At 47.2% G+C, this 19,078-nt stretch overlaps 1 long non-coding RNA gene across 3 annotated transcripts in view; it reads left to right on the forward strand.

Annotated features, from left to right (window-relative positions):
- Positions 1-1,009: 1,009 nt before the first annotated feature.
- LOC308186609 overlaps positions 1,010-19,078 on the forward strand; it is a 64,220-nt gene continuing 46,151 nt past the window's right edge. The window contains exons 1-2 of one of the 3 annotated variants that reach the window (XR_013944134.1): positions 1,010-1,402; positions 5,935-6,036. This is a non-coding gene — a long non-coding RNA (uncharacterized lncRNA). Of the gene's footprint in view, positions 1,403-5,642; positions 6,037-19,078 lie in introns of those variants that run through there. The other 2 variants (XR_013944135.1, XR_013944136.1) reach the window with 2 other exon arrangements.

Here is a 19,078-nt window from a genome sequence, read left to right on the forward strand (position 1 = left end):
CACTCACCACTCAACTATCAGCTAACCACACCCCCGTCCACATAACTTAACACAAAGCATGGCACTGAAGTTGCCAAGATGGCATAAAACATGCCTGCGGACAAAAGACTTAGTCCTAACCTTACGGTTGGTTTTTGCTAAATATATACATGCAAGTATCCGCGCCCCAGTGTAAATGCCCTCGACCACCTACCCCCATACAGGCCTTGAGGAGCGGGTATCAGGCACACCCAAGTAGTAGCCCAAGACGCCTCGCTAAGCCACGCCCCCACGGGTATTCAGCAGTAATTAACATTAAGCAATGAGTGCAAACTTGACTTAGTTATAGCAACAGCCTAACTTCAAGGGTTGGTAAATCTTGTGCCAGCCACCGCGGTCATACAAGAAACCCAAATCAACCGTCCTATTGACACGGCGTAAAGAGTGGTAAAATGCCTATCCTAGCTAACTAAGATCAAAATGCAACTGAGCTGTCATAAGCCCAAGATGCACCTAAACACACCATTAAGATGATCTTAGGAACTAACGACTGATTTAAACCCACGAAAGCCAGGGCCCAAACTGGGATTAGATACCCCACTATGCCTGGCCCTAAATCTTGATACTTACTTTACCGAAGTATCCGCCAGAGAACTACGAGCACAAACGCTTAAAACTCTAAGGACTTGGCAGTGCCCCAAACCCACCTAGAGGAGCCTGTTCTACAATCGATAATCCCCGATTAACCCAACCACCCCTTGCCAACACAGCCTACATACCGCCGTCGCCAGCCCACCTCGAATGAGAGCACAACAGTGGACACAATAGCACCCCGCTAATAAGACAGGTCAAGGTATAGCCTATGGAGTGGAAGAAATGGGCTACATTCCCTATTCATAGGGCACACGGAAAGAAGCGTGAAACCACTTCTGGAAGGCGGATTTAGCAGTAAAGTGGGACAATAGAGCCTACTTTAAGCCGGCCCTGGGGCACGTACATGGTTAAACATGCCTGTTAGTAGTGTGGCGAGCCATAGTGGGAAGGCTAGGGCTATGTTCATAGATAGTTGGGTGGTTGGGGTGAATGTATATGGAAGGAGGCCTAGAAGGTTGATTGTAAGAAGTATGATTATTAGGGATGTAAATATTATGGCTCATTTGTGGCCATTTTTGTTGAGTGGGACTATTAGTTGTTTTGTGATTAGGTGAAGGAGTCATGTTTGGATAGTAGAAAGGCGGTTGTTGACTCATCGGTTGTTTGGGGACGGGAATAGTAGGGCTGGGAAGAGTAGGGATAGTAGGATTAAGGGGATGCCGAATAGATTGGGGCTGGAAAATTGGTCAAAGAAGCTTAGGTTCATGGTCAGGATCATGGTGTGGGTTTGGTAGTGAGGGAGGTCTTATTTGATGGGGAGTTGGTTGTGGTGAAGGCTAGTAGTTTTGGTTGGATGAGGAGTGCTAGGGTTAATCAGGTTATAATTATGATTGAAAATCATGGTGCGGGGTTAAGCTGTGGCATATCATTAAGGAGGGGGAAGTCCCTCTTTGGCTAGCTTAAAAGGCTAGTGCTGTTGCATAGCTTCTTAATGATTAGGATGATGATAGAAGGGACGATCAGGCCTCGAAATGTGGGAGTGGGGTTGATTCTACTACAATGGGTATGTAGCTGTGATTAGCCCCGCAAATTTCTGAGCATTGTCCGTAAAAAATCCCAGGCCGGGTGGTAATGAATGAAGTTTGGTTTAGTCGGCCTGGGATTGCGTCTGTTTTAACTCCGAGCGTTGGGACTGCTCAGGAGTGGAGTACGTCTCCTGCAGTAATGATCACGCGGATGGGGGATTCTATTGGGATAACTACGCGGTGGTCAACTTCTAGCAGTCGGAAGTGGCCGTTGGGTAAGTCTGGGGTGGGCACTATGTAGGAGTCGAATGATAGGTCTTTGAAGTCTGTGTATTCGTAGCTTCAGTATCATTGGTGGCCGATGGCTTTTAGGGTGAGGTCTGGTTCGTCGATTTCGTCCATTATGTAGAGGATTTGTAGGGATGGGAGGGCGAGGAGTACCAGGACGATAGCAGGTAGGATTGTCCAGATCAGCTCTACTTCTTGGGCGTCTACAGCATTGGACGAGAGTTTTTCTGTTAGTATGTGGGCTAAAAGGTAGAGAACTAGGCTGCAGATAGCTAGGGCAACGATTAGGGCGTGGTCGTGGAATTCAACGAGTTCTTCTATGATGGGTGATGAGGCGTCTTGGAATCCTAGTTGGGAGTGGTTGGCCACATGAGATGTACAGGATTTTTACCTGTGATTTAGTCTTGACAAGGCTATGTAATTGGTTTACTAACGTCTCATAAGAAAGAAGCATGAGCGGTTAACCTCCTGGGAGACCCAGAAATCTTCACCCCAGCAAACCCGCTAGTAACCCCACCACACATCAAGCCAGAATGATACTTCCTATTCGCCTACGCCATCCTACGTTCAATCCCAAATAAACTAGGAGGCGTATTAGCACTGGCCGCCTCCGTACTGATCCTATTCCTAATCCCATTCCTGCACAAATCAAAACAACGAGCAATAACATTCCGACCACTCTCCCAGCTCCTATTCTGAGTACTAGTCGCCGACCTCCTCGTCCTAACATGAGTAGGAAGCCAACCCGTCGAACACCCATTCATCATCATCGGCCAACTCGCTTCAATCGCCTACTTCACTATCCTCCTATTTCTCCTCCCCGCCGCAAGCGCCCTAGAAAACAAAATACTCAACTGCTAAATACTCTAATAGTTTATAAAAACATTGGTCTTGTAAACCAAAGATTGAAGACTTACCACTTCTTAGAGTACCCCAAACTCAGAAAAAAAGGACTCAAACCTTTATCTCCAGCTCCCAAAGCTGGCATTTTCAATAAACTATTCTCTGACCCTAACCCCTAAACCGCCCGAATAGCACCCCGCGACAACCCCCGCACAAGCTCCAATACAACAAACAAAGTCAACAACAGCCCCCAACCCGCCACTAAAAACATCCCTGCCCCATGTGAATAAAACATGGAAACTCCACTAAAATCCGACCGAACAACAAACACCCCAACATTATTCACAGTAGAAACCCCGAACTTCCAAGCCCCCATAAACCCCCCAAACACCAACCCCCCAAAAACAATTGCCACAAACGCTACTGCACATCCAATCACCCGTCAATCCCCCCAAGCCCCAGGGAAAGGCTCCGCTGCTAAAGCTACTGAATAAACAAACACCACCAGCATACCCCCCAAATACACCATAAACAGCACTAAAGCCACGAACGAAACCCCAAGGCCCAGCAACCACCCGCACCCCGCCACAGACGCTAACACCAAACCAACAACCCCATAATACGGCGAAGGATTCGACGCCACACCCAAAACACCCACCGCAAAGCAAATCCCTAAAAAAAACATAAAATAAGTCATTATTCCTGCCCGGACACTACCCGAGGCCTGCGGCTCGAAAAGCCGCCATTGTTCTCAACTACAGGAACTAACCGCAAGCCCCCAATAATTCTACCCCATCTATGCCATTATGCTTAACCCCCCCCCCCTCCCCCCCCGAGGCGGGGGTATTTGGTTATGCATATTCGTGCATAAATTTATATACCCCATATACATACATACTATAGTACCAGTAATATACATTATATACGGACTATCTTATAAGCAGGTGCTAAACCCATACATGTACACGGCCATTAAACCCTTAAACACACTCCTACCAAACCACCCGGCATGAATGTTCTAGGACCATACCCCACAACACCCAATACAACTCCACTCAAGCGCATAACAAGACCCCATTTTAATGAATGCTCACAGGACATGCTCCAACAACAACTCTCCACCACATATCTCATGCAGTTCGTATCAGACGGATTTATTAATCGTACTCCTCACGTGAAATCAGCAACCCGTTGCACATAATGTCCGGTATGACTAGCTTCAGGCCCATACGTTCCCCCTAAACCCCTCGCCCTCCTCACATTTTTGCGCCTCTGGTTCCTCGGTCAGGGCCATCCATTGGGTTCACTCACCCCTCCTTGCCCTTCAAAGTGGCATCTGTGAGTACTTTCACCTTCTCAATGCGTAATCGCGGCATGTTCCAGCTTTTTGGCGCCTCTGGTTCCTCTTATTTTTTCCGGGGTTACCTCACAGGTGGCTATTCCCAGTGATCTCGGGGGTCCCACAATCTAAGCCTGGACACACCTGCCTCACGGCCTATCCTATATTTCAAGGGTCCCTCGATGAGACGGTTGGCGTATATGGGGAATCATCCTGACACTGATGCACTTTGACCACATTCAGTTAATGTTACCTCCACCCTCCGGGTTAAATGGGGCTATTGGATGAATGCTCGTTGGACATAGCACAAAACAACAAATCATTAAGCGCAACCCCTGCGCTTCACAAACTAAACCAGTAAACTTTCGCTAACCACCATGTAGCATAAACCTTCATCGCCCAATCCCAGCAAACTACCTCTAAAACTCCATTAATCATCCCTTCCATGACATCATCGGAACGATGTACATATACACACAAACACATACAAAATAACTTAAACTTATTAGAGAAACTCCAGTACTAAAAATAGTAAACACAAGCAATAATTTCATATACTTCACTCTCACTCACCACTCAACTATCAGCTAACCACACCCCCGTCCACATAGCTTAACACAAAGCATGGCACTGAAGTTGCCAAGATGGCATAAAACATGCCTGCGGACAAAAGACTTAGTCCTAACCTTACGGTTGGTTTTTGCTAAATATATACATGCAAGTATCCGCGCCCCAGTGTAAACGCCCTCGACCACCTACCCCCATACAGGCCTTGAGGAGCGGGTATCAGGCACACCCAAGTAGTAGCCCAAGACGCCTCGCTAAGCCACGCCCCCACGGGTATTCAGCAGTAATTAACATTAAGCAATGAGTGCAAACTTGACTTAGTTATAGCAACAGCCTAACTTCAAGGGTTGGTAAATCTTGTGCCAGCCACCGCGGTCATACAAGAAACCCAAATCAACCGTCCTATTGACACGGCGTAAAGAGTGGTAAAATGCCTATCCTAGCTAACTAAGATCAAAATGCAACTGAGCTGTCATAAGCCCAAGATGCACCTAAACACACCATTAAGATGATCTTAGGAACTAACGACTGATTTAAACCCACGAAAGCCAGGGCCCAAACTGGGATTAGATACCCCACTATGCCTGGCCCTAAATCTTGATACTTACTTTACCGAAGTATCCGCCAGAGAACTACGAGCACAAACGCTTAAAACTCTAAGGACTTGGCGGTGCCCCAAACCCACCTAGAGGAGCCTGTTCTACAATCGATAATCCCCGATTAACCCAACCACCCCTTGCCAACACAGCCTACATACCGCCGTCGCCAGCCCACCTCGAATGAGAGCACAACAGTGGACACAATAGCACCCCGCTAATAAGACAGGTCAAGGTATAGCCTATGGAGTGGAAGAAATGGGCTACATTCCCTATTCATAGGGCACACGGAAAGAAGCGTGAAACCACTTCTGGAAGGCGGATTTAGCAGTAAAGTGGGACAATAGAGCCTACTTTAAGCCGGCCCTGGGGCACGTACATGGTTAAACATGCCTGTTAGTAGTGTGGCGAGCCATAGTGGGAAGGCTAGGGCTATGTTCATAGATAGTTGGGTGGTTGGGGTGAATGTATATGGAAGGAGGCCTAGAAGGTTGATTGTAAGAAGTATGATTATTAGGGATGTAAATATTATGGCTCATTTGTGGCCATTTTTGTTGAGTGGGACTATTAGTTGTTTTGTGATTAGGTGAAGGAGTCATGTTTGGATAGTAGAAAGGCGGTTGTTGACTCATCGGTTGTTTGGGGACGGGAATAGTAGGGCTGGGAAGAGTAGGGATAGTAGGATTAAGGGGATGCCAAATAGATTGGGGCTGGAAAATTGGTCAAAGAAGCTTAGGTTCATGGTCAGGATCATGGTGTGGGTTTGGTAGTGAGGGAGGTCTTATTTGATGGGGAGTTGGTTGTGGTGAAGGCTAGTAGTTTTGGTTGGATGAGGAGTGCTAGGGTTAATCAGGTTATAATTATGATTGAAAATCATGGTGCGGGGTTAAGCTGTGGCATATCATTAAGGAGGGGGAAGTCCCTCTTTGGCTAGCTTAAAAGGCTAGTGCTGTTGCATAGCTTCTTAATGATTAGGATGATGATAGAAGGGACGATCAGGCCTCGAAATGTGGGAGTGGGGTTGATTCTACTACAATGGGTATGTAGCTGTGATTAGCCCCGCAAATTTCTGAGCATTGTCCGTAAAAAATCCCAGGCCGGGTGGTAATGAATGAAGTTTGGTTTAGTCGGCCTGGGATTGCGTCTGTTTTAACTCCGAGCGTTGGGACTGCTCAGGAGTGGAGTACGTCTCCTGCAGTAATGATCACGCGGATGGGGGATTCTATTGGGATAACTACGCGGTGGTCAACTTCTAGCAGTCGGAAGTGGCCGTTGGGTAAGTCTGGGGTGGGCACTATGTAGGAGTCGAATGATAGGTCTTTGAAGTCTGTGTATTCGTAGCTTCAGTATCATTGGTGGCCGATGGCTTTTAGGGTGAGGTCTGGTTCGTCGATTTCGTCCATTATGTAGAGGATTTGTAGGGATGGGAGGGCGAGGAGTACCAGGACGATAGCAGGTAGGATTGTCCAGATCAGCTCTACTTCTTGGGCGTCTACAGCATTGGACGAGAGTTTTTCTGTTAGTATGTGGGCTAAAAGGTAGAGAACTAGGCTGCAGATAGCTAGGGCAACGATTAGGGCGTGGTCGTGGAATTCAACGAGTTCTTCTATGATGGGTGATGAGGCGTCTTGGAATCCTAGTTGGGAGTGGTTGGCCACATGAGATGTACAGGATTTTTACCTGTGATTTAGTCTTGACAAGGCTATGTAATTGGTTTACTAACGTCTCATAAGAAAGAAGCATGAGCGGTTAACCTCCTGGGAGACCCAGAAATCTTCACCCCAGCAAACCCGCTAGTAACCCCACCACACATCAAGCCAGAATGATACTTCCTATTCGCCTACGCCATCCTACGTTCAATCCCAAATAAACTAGGAGGCGTATTAGCACTGGCCGCCTCCGTACTGATCCTATTCCTAATCCCATTCCTGCACAAATCAAAACAACGAGCAATAACATTCCGACCACTCTCCCAGCTCCTATTCTGAGTACTAGTCGCCGACCTCCTCGTCCTAACATGAGTAGGAAGCCAACCCGTCGAACACCCATTCATCATCATCGGCCAACTCGCTTCAATCGCCTACTTCACTATCCTCCTATTTCTCCTCCCCGCCGCAAGCGCCCTAGAAAACAAAATACTCAACTGCTAAATACTCTAATAGTTTATAAAAACATTGGTCTTGTAAACCAAAGATTGAAGACTTACCACTTCTTAGAGTACCCCAAACTCAGAAAAAAAGGACTCAAACCTTTATCTCCAGCTCCCAAAGCTGGCATTTTCAATAAACTATTCTCTGACCCTAACCCCTAAACCGCCCGAATAGCACCCCGCGACAACCCCCGCACAAGCTCCAATACAACAAACAAAGTCAACAACAGCCCCCAACCCGCCACTAAAAACATCCCTGCCCCATGTGAATAAAACATGGAAACTCCACTAAAATCCGACCGAACAACAAACACCCCAACATTATTCACAGTAGAAACCCCGAACTTCCAAGCCCCCATAAACCCCCCAAACACCAACCCCCCAAAAACAATTGCCACAAACGCTACTGCACATCCAATCACCCGTCAATCCCCCCAAGCCCCAGGGAAAGGCTCCGCTGCTAAAGCTACTGAATAAACAAACACCACCAGCATACCCCCCAAATACACCATAAACAGCACTAAAGCCACGAACGAAACCCCAAGGCCCAGCAACCACCCGCACCCCGCCACAGACGCTAACACCAAACCAACAACCCCATAATACGGCGAAGGATTCGACGCCACACCCAAAACACCCACCGCAAAGCAAATCCCTAAAAAAAACATAAAATAAGTCATTATTCCTGCCCGGACACTACCCGAGGCCTGCGGCTCGAAAAGCCGCCATTGTTCTCAACTACAGGAACTAACCGCAAGCCCCCAATAATTCTACCCCATCTATGCCATTATGCTTAACCCCCCCCCCCCTCCCCCCCCGAGGCGGGGGTATTTGGTTATGCATATTCGTGCATAAATTTATATACCCCATATACATACATACTATAGTACCAGTAATATACATTATATACGGACTATCTTATAAGCAGGTGCTAAACCCATACATGTACACGGCCATTAAACCCTTAAACACACTCCTACCAAACCACCCGGCATGAATGTTCTAGGACCATACCCCACAACACCCAATACAACTCCACTCAAGCGCATAACAAGACCCCATTTTAATGAATGCTCACAGGACATGCTCCAACAACAACTCTCCACCACATATCTCATGCAGTTCGTATCAGACGGATTTATTAATCGTACTCCTCACGTGAAATCAGCAACCCGTTGCACATAATGTCCGGTATGACTAGCTTCAGGCCCATACGTTCCCCCTAAACCCCTCGCCCTCCTCACATTTTTGCGCCTCTGGTTCCTCGGTCAGGGCCATCCATTGGGTTCACTCACCCCTCCTTGCCCTTCAAAGTGGCATCTGTGAGTACTTTCACCTTCTCAATGCGTAATCGCGGCATGTTCCAGCTTTTTGGCGCCTCTGGTTCCTCTTATTTTTTCCGGGGTTACCTCACAGGTGGCTATTCCCAGTGATCTCGGGGGTCCCACAATCTAAGCCTGGACACACCTGCCTCACGGCCTATCCTATATTTCAAGGGTCCCTCGATGAGACGGTTGGCGTATATGGGGAATCATCCTGACACTGATGCACTTTGACCACATTCAGTTAATGTTACCTCCACCCTCCGGGTTAAATGGGGCTATTGGATGAATGCTCGTTGGACATAGCACAAAACAACAAATCATTAAGCGCAACCCCTGCGCTTCACAAACTAAACCAGTAAACTTTCGCTAACCACCATGTAGCATAAACCTTCATCGCCCAATCCCAGCAAACTACCTCTAAAACTCCATTAATCATCCCTTCCATGACATCATCGGAACGATGTACATATACACACAAACACATACAAAATAACTTAAACTTATTAGAGAAACTCCAGTACTAAAAATAGTAAACACAAGCAATAATTTCATATACTTCACTCTCACTCACCACTCAACTATCAGCTAACCACACCCCCGTCCACATAGCTTAACACAAAGCATGGCACTGAAGTTGCCAAGATGGCATAAAACATGCCTGCGGACAAAAGACTTAGTCCTAACCTTACGGTTGGTTTTTGCTAAATATATACATGCAAGTATCCGCGCCCCAGTGTAAACGCCCTCGACCACCTACCCCCATACAGGCCTTGAGGAGCGGGTATCAGGCACACCCAAGTAGTAGCCCAAGACGCCTCGCTAAGCCACGCCCCCACGGGTATTCAGCAGTAATTAACATTAAGCAATGAGTGCAAACTTGACTTAGTTATAGCAACAGCCTAACTTCAAGGGTTGGTAAATCTTGTGCCAGCCACCGCGGTCATACAAGAAACCCAAATCAACCGTCCTATTGACACGGCGTAAAGAGTGGTAAAATGCCTATCCTAGCTAACTAAGATCAAAATGCAACTGAGCTGTCATAAGCCCAAGATGCACCTAAACACACCATTAAGATGATCTTAGGAACTAACGACTGATTTAAACCCACGAAAGCCAGGGCCCAAACTGGGATTAGATACCCCACTATGCCTGGCCCTAAATCTTGATACTTACTTTACCGAAGTATCCGCCAGAGAACTACGAGCACAAACGCTTAAAACTCTAAGGACTTGGCGGTGCCCCAAACCCACCTAGAGGAGCCTGTTCTACAATCGATAATCCCCGATTAACCCAACCACCCCTTGCCAACACAGCCTACATACCGCCGTCGCCAGCCCACCTCGAATGAGAGCACAACAGTGGACACAATAGCACCCCGCTAATAAGACAGGTCAAGGTATAGCCTATGGAGTGGAAGAAATGGGCTACATTCCCTATTCATAGGGCACACGGAAAGAAGCGTGAAACCACTTCTGGAAGGCGGATTTAGCAGTAAAGTGGGACAATAGAGCCTACTTTAAGCCGGCCCTGGGGCACGTACATACCGCCCGTCACCCTCCTCAAAAGCCACATCCCACATAACTAATACCATAAATACGCTGAAGATGAGGTAAGTCGTAAGAAGGTAAGTGTACCGGAAGGTGTACTTAGAATATCAAGACGTAGCTATAACACCAAAGCACTCAGCTTACACCTGAAAGATATCTACTAGACCGGATCGTCTTGAAGCCCCCCCTCTAGCTCAACCACACAAATAGTACACCAAAACTAAAGAATTTACTAAACTAATTAAACTAAAGCATTTTACAGTCTTAGTATAGGCGATAGAAAAGACACTTAGACGCGATAGAGACCCCAGTACCGTAAGGGAAAGATGAAATAGCAGTGAAACAATCAAAGCGACAGACAGCAAAGATCAACCCTTGTACCTTTTGCATCATGGTTTAGCGAGAACAACCAAGCAAAGTGAACTAAAGTTTGCCCCCCCGAAACCCAAGCGAGCTACTTTCAAGCAGTTAAAGAGAGCGAACCCGTCTCTGTTGCAAAAGAGTGGGATGACTTGTCAGTAGAGGTGAAAAGCCAACCGAGCTGGGTGATAGCTGGTTACCTGTGAAACGAATCTAAGTTCCCCCTTAATCCTCCCTACCGGACATCCTGAACCCTAATGAGATGATTAAGAGCTATTTAATGGAGGGACAGCTCCATTAAAAAAGGACACAACCTCGACTAGCGGATAATTCTTACTACTGATCCTACCGTGGGCCCTAAAGCAGCCATCAAAAAAGAGTGCGTCAAAGCTCCACCACCTAAAAATACCAAAATAAGATGATTCCCTTATCACAAACAGGTCAACCTATGAATATAGGAGAATTAATGCTAAAATAAGTAACTCAGGGCCACACCCCTCTAACGGCGCAAGCTTACATAGAAACATTATTAACAGACCTAGACAGATACAAAAACCCCTACAAGACCACGTATTAACTAACCCTGTTAACCCGACTCAGGAGCGCCTATAAGAGCGATTAAAATCTGTGAAAGGAACTCGGCAAATTAATAAGGCCCGACTGTTTACCAAAAACATAGCCTTCAGCAAATTAAACAAGTATTGAAGGTGATGCCTGCCCGGTGACTTAGGTTTAACGGCCGCGGTATCCTAACCGTGCAAAGGTAGCGCAATCAATTGTCCCATAAATCGAGACTTGTATGAATGGCTAAACGAGGTCTTAACTGTCTCTCACAGATAATCAGTGAAATTGATCTCCCCGTGCAAAAGCGGGGATGTGAACATAAGACGAGAAGACCCTGTGGAACTTAAAAATCAACGACCACCGCGAATCCTCAATCAACCCCACTGGGGCCACTACCATCGCAGAGCCTGGTCGATATTTTTCGGTTGGGGCGACCTTGGAGGAGAACAAATCCTCCAAAAACAAGACCATACCTCTTTACCTAGAGCTACCCCTCAAAGTGCTAACAGTGACCAGACCCAATATAATTGATTAATGGACCAAGCTACCCCAGGGATAACAGCGCAATCCCCCTCAAGAGCCCATATCGACAGGGGGGTTTACGACCTCGATGTTGGATCAGGACATCCTAATGGTGCAGCCGCTATTAAGGGTTCGTTTGTTCAACGATTAACAGTCCTACGTGATCTGAGTTCAGACCGGAGCAATCCAGGTCGGTTTCTATCTATGACACACTCTCCCCAGTACGAAAGGACCGGGAAAGTGGGGCCAATACCACAAGCACGCCCCCCCCCTCTAAGCAGTGAAACCAACTAAACCGTGAAGAGGGCCTTCCCCCACCACTTTCAATCCTAGAAAAGGACCAGCTAGAGTGGCAGAGCCCGGCAAGTGCAGAAGGCTTAAGCCCTTTCCCCAGAGGTTCAAATCCTCTCCCTAGCTTCACCCATGATTCAAATAACAACACTAAGCTGCCTCGTTATATCCCTCCTATACATCATCCCAATCCTGATTGCCGTAGCCTTCCTAACCCTAGCAGAACGGAAAATCCTAAGCTACATACAATCCCGCAAAGGCCCTAACGTTGTCGGGCCTTTTGGCCTACTTCAACCATTTGCGGACGGACTGAAACTATTTACCAAAGAGCCCATCCGACCCTCTACCTCTTCCCCACTTCTATTCATTCTGATACCAATACTAGCCCTTGTCCTAGCCCTCACCACTTGAGCACCACTACCACTCCCATTTCCCCTAGCAGATCTAAACCTCGGAGTTCTCTTCCTAATAGCCATGTCAAGCCTAGCCGTCTACTCAGTCCTATGATCAGGCTGAGCCTCGAACTCAAAATACGCACTAATCGGAGCCCTACGGGCAGTAGCACAGACCATTTCATACGAAGTGACACTGGCCATAATCCTGCTATCAATAATCATACTAAGCGGAAGCTACACACTCAGCTCCTTTGCCGTCGCACAGGAGCCTCTATACTTCATTTTCTCCTCATGACCCCTAGCAATAATATGATACGTATCCACCCTAGCAGAGACAAACCGAGCTCCTTTTGACCTCACAGAGGGTGAATCTGAGCTAGTCTCAGGGTTTAACGTTGAATATGCCGCAGGACCCTTCGCCTTATTCTTCCTAGCTGAATATGCGAACATTATGCTAATAAATACACTTACAGCCATCATATTCCTAAACCCAAGCGCCCTAGGGCCACCCACAGAACTATTCCCCGTCATCCTAGCCACAAAAGTCCTCCTACTATCTTCTGGTTTCTTATGGGTCCGAGCTTCATACCCACGATTCCGATATGACCAACTAATGCACCTACTATGAAAAAACTTCCTACCCCTCACACTAGCTCTGTGCCTCTGACACATCAGCATACCTATCTGCTATGCAGGCCTACCTCCTTACATAAGGAAATGTGCCTGAACTACAAAGGGTCACTATGATAAAGTGAACATAGAGGTATAACAGCCCTCTCATTTCCTGTTGACCTTAGAAAAGTAGGAATTGAACCCACACAAGAGAAATCAAAATTCTCCATACTTCCCTTATATTATTTTCTAGTAGAGTCAGCTAATCAAGCTATCGGGCCCATACCCCGAAAATGATGGTTTAACCCCCTCCTCTACTAATGAACCCTTACGCGACCCCAATCATAACCTTCAGCCTCATCTTGGGCACCACAATCACAATTTCCAGCAACCACTGAGTTCTGGCCTGGACAGGACTGGAGATCAACGCACTAGCCATCATTCCCCTAATTGCCAAATCCCACCACCCACGAGCAGTAGAAGCCGCAACGAAATACTTCCTAACCCAAGCAGCTGCTTCCGCCCTGGTCCTATTCTCTAGCATAACCAATGCCTGAGTCACCGGCCAATGAGACATCACACAAATAAACCACCCAACCTCCTGTCTACTACTGACAGCAGCAATCGCTATTAAACTGGGCCTAGTGCCATTTCACTTCTGATTCCCAGAAGTACTACAAGGATCGCCACTAATAACAGCCCTGCTACTCTCGACCCTCATAAAATTCCCCCCACTAACCCTGCTCCTACTAACATCCAAATCCCTCGACCCAGCTCTACTCACCGCCATGGCCCTAGCCTCAACAGCACTAGGAGGCTGAATAGGACTGAACCAAACACAAACACGCAAAATCCTAGCCTTCTCGTCCATCTCCCACTTAGGCTGAATCGCCATCATCCTAGTTTACAGCCCCAAATTGGCCTTACTTACCTTCTACCTATACACAATCATAACATCAGCCGTATTCCTAGCCCTTAACAAAATCAAAGCCCTTAACCTATCCATGATCACAACCTCATGAACAAAAACCCCAGTGCTAAACGCCACCCTAATACTAGTACTTTTATCCCTAGCAGGCCTCCCCCCATTAACAGGCTTTATACCAAAGTGACTTATCATCCAAGAACTAACTAAACAGGAAATAACACCAGCAGCCATGGCAATTGCCATGCTATCACTGCTCAGCCTCTTCTTCTACCTACGCCTCGCATACCACTCAACAATTACCCTTCCCCCCAACTCCTCTAACCACATAAAACAATGATACACTAGCAAAGCCCCAAGCACACCTACTGCGGTCCTTGCCTCACTATCAATCCTCTTACTTCCCCTGTCCCCAATAATACATGCCATTGTCTAGAAACTTAGGATAACACCCCAAACCGAAGGCCTTCAAAGCCTTAAATAAGAGTTAAACCCTCTTAGTTTCTGCACATTAAGACTTACAGAATATTAACCTGTATCTTCTGAATGCAAGTCAGACGCTTTATTTAAGCTAAAGCCTCCCTAGACAGATGGGCTTCGATCCCACAAAACTCTAGTTAACAGCTAAATGCCTAAACCAATTGGCTTCTGCCTACAAAGACCCTGACGCACCCTAGTGCGCATCGATGAGCTTGCAACTCAACATGAATTTCACTACAGAGCCGATAAGAAGAGGAATTAAACCTCTGTAAAAAGGACTACAGCCTAACGCTTCAACACTCAGCCATCTTACCCGTCACCTTCATCAACCGATGACTATTTTCCACTAACCATAAGGATATTGGCACCCTGTACCTCATCTTCGGGGCATGAGCAGGAATAGTCGGCACCGCACTCAGCCTATTAATCCGCGCAGAACTAGGACAACCAGGAACTCTCCTAGGCGACGACCAAATTTACAATGTAATCGTTACCGCTCACGCCTTTGTAATAAGCTTCTTTATAGTCATACCCATCATGATCGGAGGATTCGGCAACTGATTAGTCCCCCTCATAATCGGTGCCCCCGACATAGCATTCCCGCGAATAAACAACATAAGCTTTTGACTCCTCCCCCCATCATTCCTCCTCCTACTAGCCTCATCCACTGTAGAAGCTGGCGCCGGCACAGGCTGAACTGTCTACCCTCCCCTAGCAGGTGACCTTGCCCACGCCGGAGCTTCAGTAGACCTGGCTATCTTCTCACTCCACTTAGCCGGTATCTCCTCCATCCTTGGGGCCATCAACTTTATCACCACAGCCATCAACATAAAACCCCCCGCACTCTCACAATACCAAACCCCACTATTTGTCTGATCCGTACTAATTACCGCCATCCTACTCCTTCTATCACTCCCCGTACTCGCCGCCGGTATTACAATATTACTAACTGATCGAAACCTAAACACCACATTCTTCGACCCCGCTGGAGGAGGAGACCCAATCCTGTACCAACACCTATTCTGATTCTTCGGACACCCAGAAGTCTATATTCTGATCCTACCGGGGTTCGGAATCATCTCACACGTAGTCACGTACTACTCAGGCAAAAAGGAGCCCTTCGGCTACATGGGAATAGTCTGAGCCATACTATCCATCGGCTTCCTAGGATTCATCGTCTGAGCTCACCACATGTTTACAGTAGGAATAGACGTTGATACCCAAGCCTACTTTACATCAGCCACTATAATCATTGCCATCCCTACCGGAATCAAAGTATTTAGCTGACTAGCCACCCTGCACGGAGGAACAATCAAATGAGACCCCCCCAATACTATGGGCTCTAGGATTTATCTTCCTATTTACCATCGGAGGATTAACAGGAATCGTTCTTGCAAACTCTTCCCTAGACATCGCCCTGCACGACACGTACTACGTAGTTGCCCACTTCCACTACGTCCTATCCATAGGCGCCGTCTTTGCCATTCTAGCAGGATTTACTCACTGATTCCCACTACTCACTGGGTTTACCCTACACCAAACATGAGCAAAAGCCCACTTCGGGGTAATATTTACAGGAGTAAACCTAACGTTCTTCCCCCAGCACTTCCTAGGCCTAGCAGGAATACCCCGACGATACTCGGACTATCCCGACGCCTACACACTATGAAACACCATTTCCTCCATCGGCTCCCTAATCTCAATAGTAGCCGTAATCATACTAATATTCATCATCTGAGAAGCCTTTTCGGCCAAACGAAAAGTCCTACAACCAGAACTAACTACCACAAACGTTGAATGAATCCACGGCTGCCCTCCCCCATACCATACTTTCGAGGAACCGGCCTTCGTCCAAGTACAAGAAAGGAAGGAATCGAACCCTCACATGCTGGTTTCAAGCCAACTGCATTCACCGCTCATGCTTCTTTCTTATGAGACGTTAGTAAACCAATTACATAGCCTTGTCAAGACTAAATCACAGGTAAAAATCCTGTACATCTCATGTGGCCAACCACTCCCAACTAGGATTCCAAGACGCCTCATCACCCATCATAGAAGAACTCGTTGAATTCCACGACCACGCCCTAATCGTTGCCCTAGCTATCTGCAGCCTAGTTCTCTACCTTTTAGCCCACATACTAACAGAAAAACTCTCGTCCAATGCTGTAGACGCCCAAGAAGTAGAGCTGATCTGGACAATCCTACCTGCTATCGTCCTGGTACTCCTCGCCCTCCCATCCCTACAAATCCTCTACATAATGGACAAAATCGATGAACCAGACCTCACCCTAAAAGCCATCGACCACCAATGATACTGAAGCTACGAATACACAGACTTCAAAGACCTATCATTCAACTCCTACATAGTGCCCACCCCAGACTTACCCAACGGCCACTTCTGACTGCTAGAAGTTGACCACCGCGTAGTTATCCCAATAGAATCCCCCATCCGCGTGATCATTACTGCAGGAGACGTACTCCACTCCTGAGCAGTCCCAACGCTCGGAGTTAAAACAGACGCAATCCCAGGCCGACTAAACCAAACTTCATTCATTACCACCCGGCCTGGGATTTTTTACGGACAATGCTCAGAAATTTGCGGGGCTAATCACAGCTACATACCCATTGTAGTAGAATCAACCCCACTCCCACATTTCGAGGCCTGATCGTCCCTTCTATCATCATCCTAATCATTAAGAAGCTATGCAACAGCACTAGCCTTTTAAGCTAGCCAAAGAGGGACTTCCCCCTCCTTAATGATATGCCACAGCTTAACCCCGCACCATGATTTTCAATCATAATTATAACCTGATTAACCCTAGCACTCCTCATCCAACCAAAACTACTAGCCTTCACCACAACCAACCCCCCATCAAATAAGACCTCCCTCACTACCAAACCCACACCATGATCCTGACCATGAACCTAAGCTTCTTTGACCAATTTTCCAGCCCCAATCTATTTGGCATCCCCTTAATCCTACTATCCCTACTCTTCCCAGCCCTACTATTCCCGTCCCCAAACAACCGATGAATCAACAACCGCCTTTCTACTATCCAAACATGACTCCTTCACCTAATCACAAAACAACTAATAGTCCCACTCAACAAAAATGGCCACAAATGAGCCATAATATTTACATCCCTAATAATCATACTTCTTACAATCAACCTTCTAGGCCTCCTTCCATATACATTCACCCCAACCACCCAACTATCTATGAACATAGCCCTAGCCTTCCCACTATGGCTCGCCACACTACTAACAGGCCTACGAAACCAACCATCAGCCTCTTTAGCCCACCTATTACCCGAAGGTACCCCTACACCCCTGATCCCCGCACTAATCCTGATCGAAACAACCAGCCTACTAATCCGCCCCCTAGCCCTCGGAGTCCGCCTTACAGCCAACCTTACAGCAGGACACTTACTCATCCAACTCATCTCTACAGCCTCCATTGCATTAATACCCACCCTTCCTGCAGTATCCATCCTAACAATAATCATCCTACTACTCCTAACCATCCTAGAAGTAGCAGTAGCCATAATCCAGGCCTACGTCTTCGTGCTCCTTCTAAGCCTATACTTACAAGAAAACATCTAATGGCACACCAAGCACACTCATACCACATAGTTGACCCAAGCCCTTGACCAATCTTCGGGGCAGCCGCCGCCCTACTCACAACCTCAGGATTAATCATGTGATTCCACTACAACTCATCCATACTACTAACCCTAGGCCTCATCTCAATACTCCTAGTAATACTCCAATGATGACGAGACATTGTACGAGAAAGCACCTTCCAAGGCCATCACACTCCCACAGTCCAAAAAGGCCTACGATACGGCATAATCCTTTTCATCACATCCGAAGCATTCTTCTTCTTAGGGTTCTTCTGAGCGTTCTTCCACTCGAGCCTGGCCCCAACCCCAGAACTAGGAGGCCAATGACCCCCAACAGGAATTAAACCACTCAACCCGATAGAAGTCCCCCTACTAAACACAGCCATCCTACTAGCCTCAGGCGTTACCGTAACGTGAGCCCATCACAGCATCACAGAAGGAAACCGAAAACACGCCATCCACGCCCTAACCCTAACGATCCTCTTGGGATTCTACTTCACAGCCCTACAAGCAATAGAATACCACGAAGCCCCATTCTCAATCGCCGATAGCGTCTACGGATCTACCTTCTTCGTTGCCACTGGATTCCACGGACTCCACGTAATCATCGGATCCTCCTTCCTGACCGTCTGCCTCTTCCGACTGATCAAGTTCCACTTTACATCAGACCACCACTTCGGATTCGAGGCAGCAGCCTGATACTGACACTTCGTAGACGTCATCTGACTATTCCTCTACATAACCATCTACTGATGAGGATCTTGCTCTTCTAGTATATTAATTACAATTGACTTCCAATCTCTAGAATCTGGTATAAACCCAGAGGAGAGCAATGAACGCACTCATGTTCATATTCGCCCTATCATCAATCCTAAGCGCCGCCCTAACCGCATTAAACTTCTGACTCGCCCAAATAAACCCCGACTCAGAGAAACTCTCACCGTACGAATGTGGATTCGACCCACTTGGATCTGCTCGATTACCATTCTCAGTCCGATTCTTCCTCAGTAGCCATCCTGTTCGTCCTATTCGACCTAGAAATCGCCCTCCTACT

This window comes from Anser brachyrhynchus, assembly GCF_964034855.1.
Source record: "Anser brachyrhynchus genome assembly, contig: SCAFFOLD_72, whole genome shotgun sequence".
Lineage (NCBI taxonomy): Eukaryota > Metazoa > Chordata > Aves > Anseriformes > Anatidae > Anser > Anser brachyrhynchus.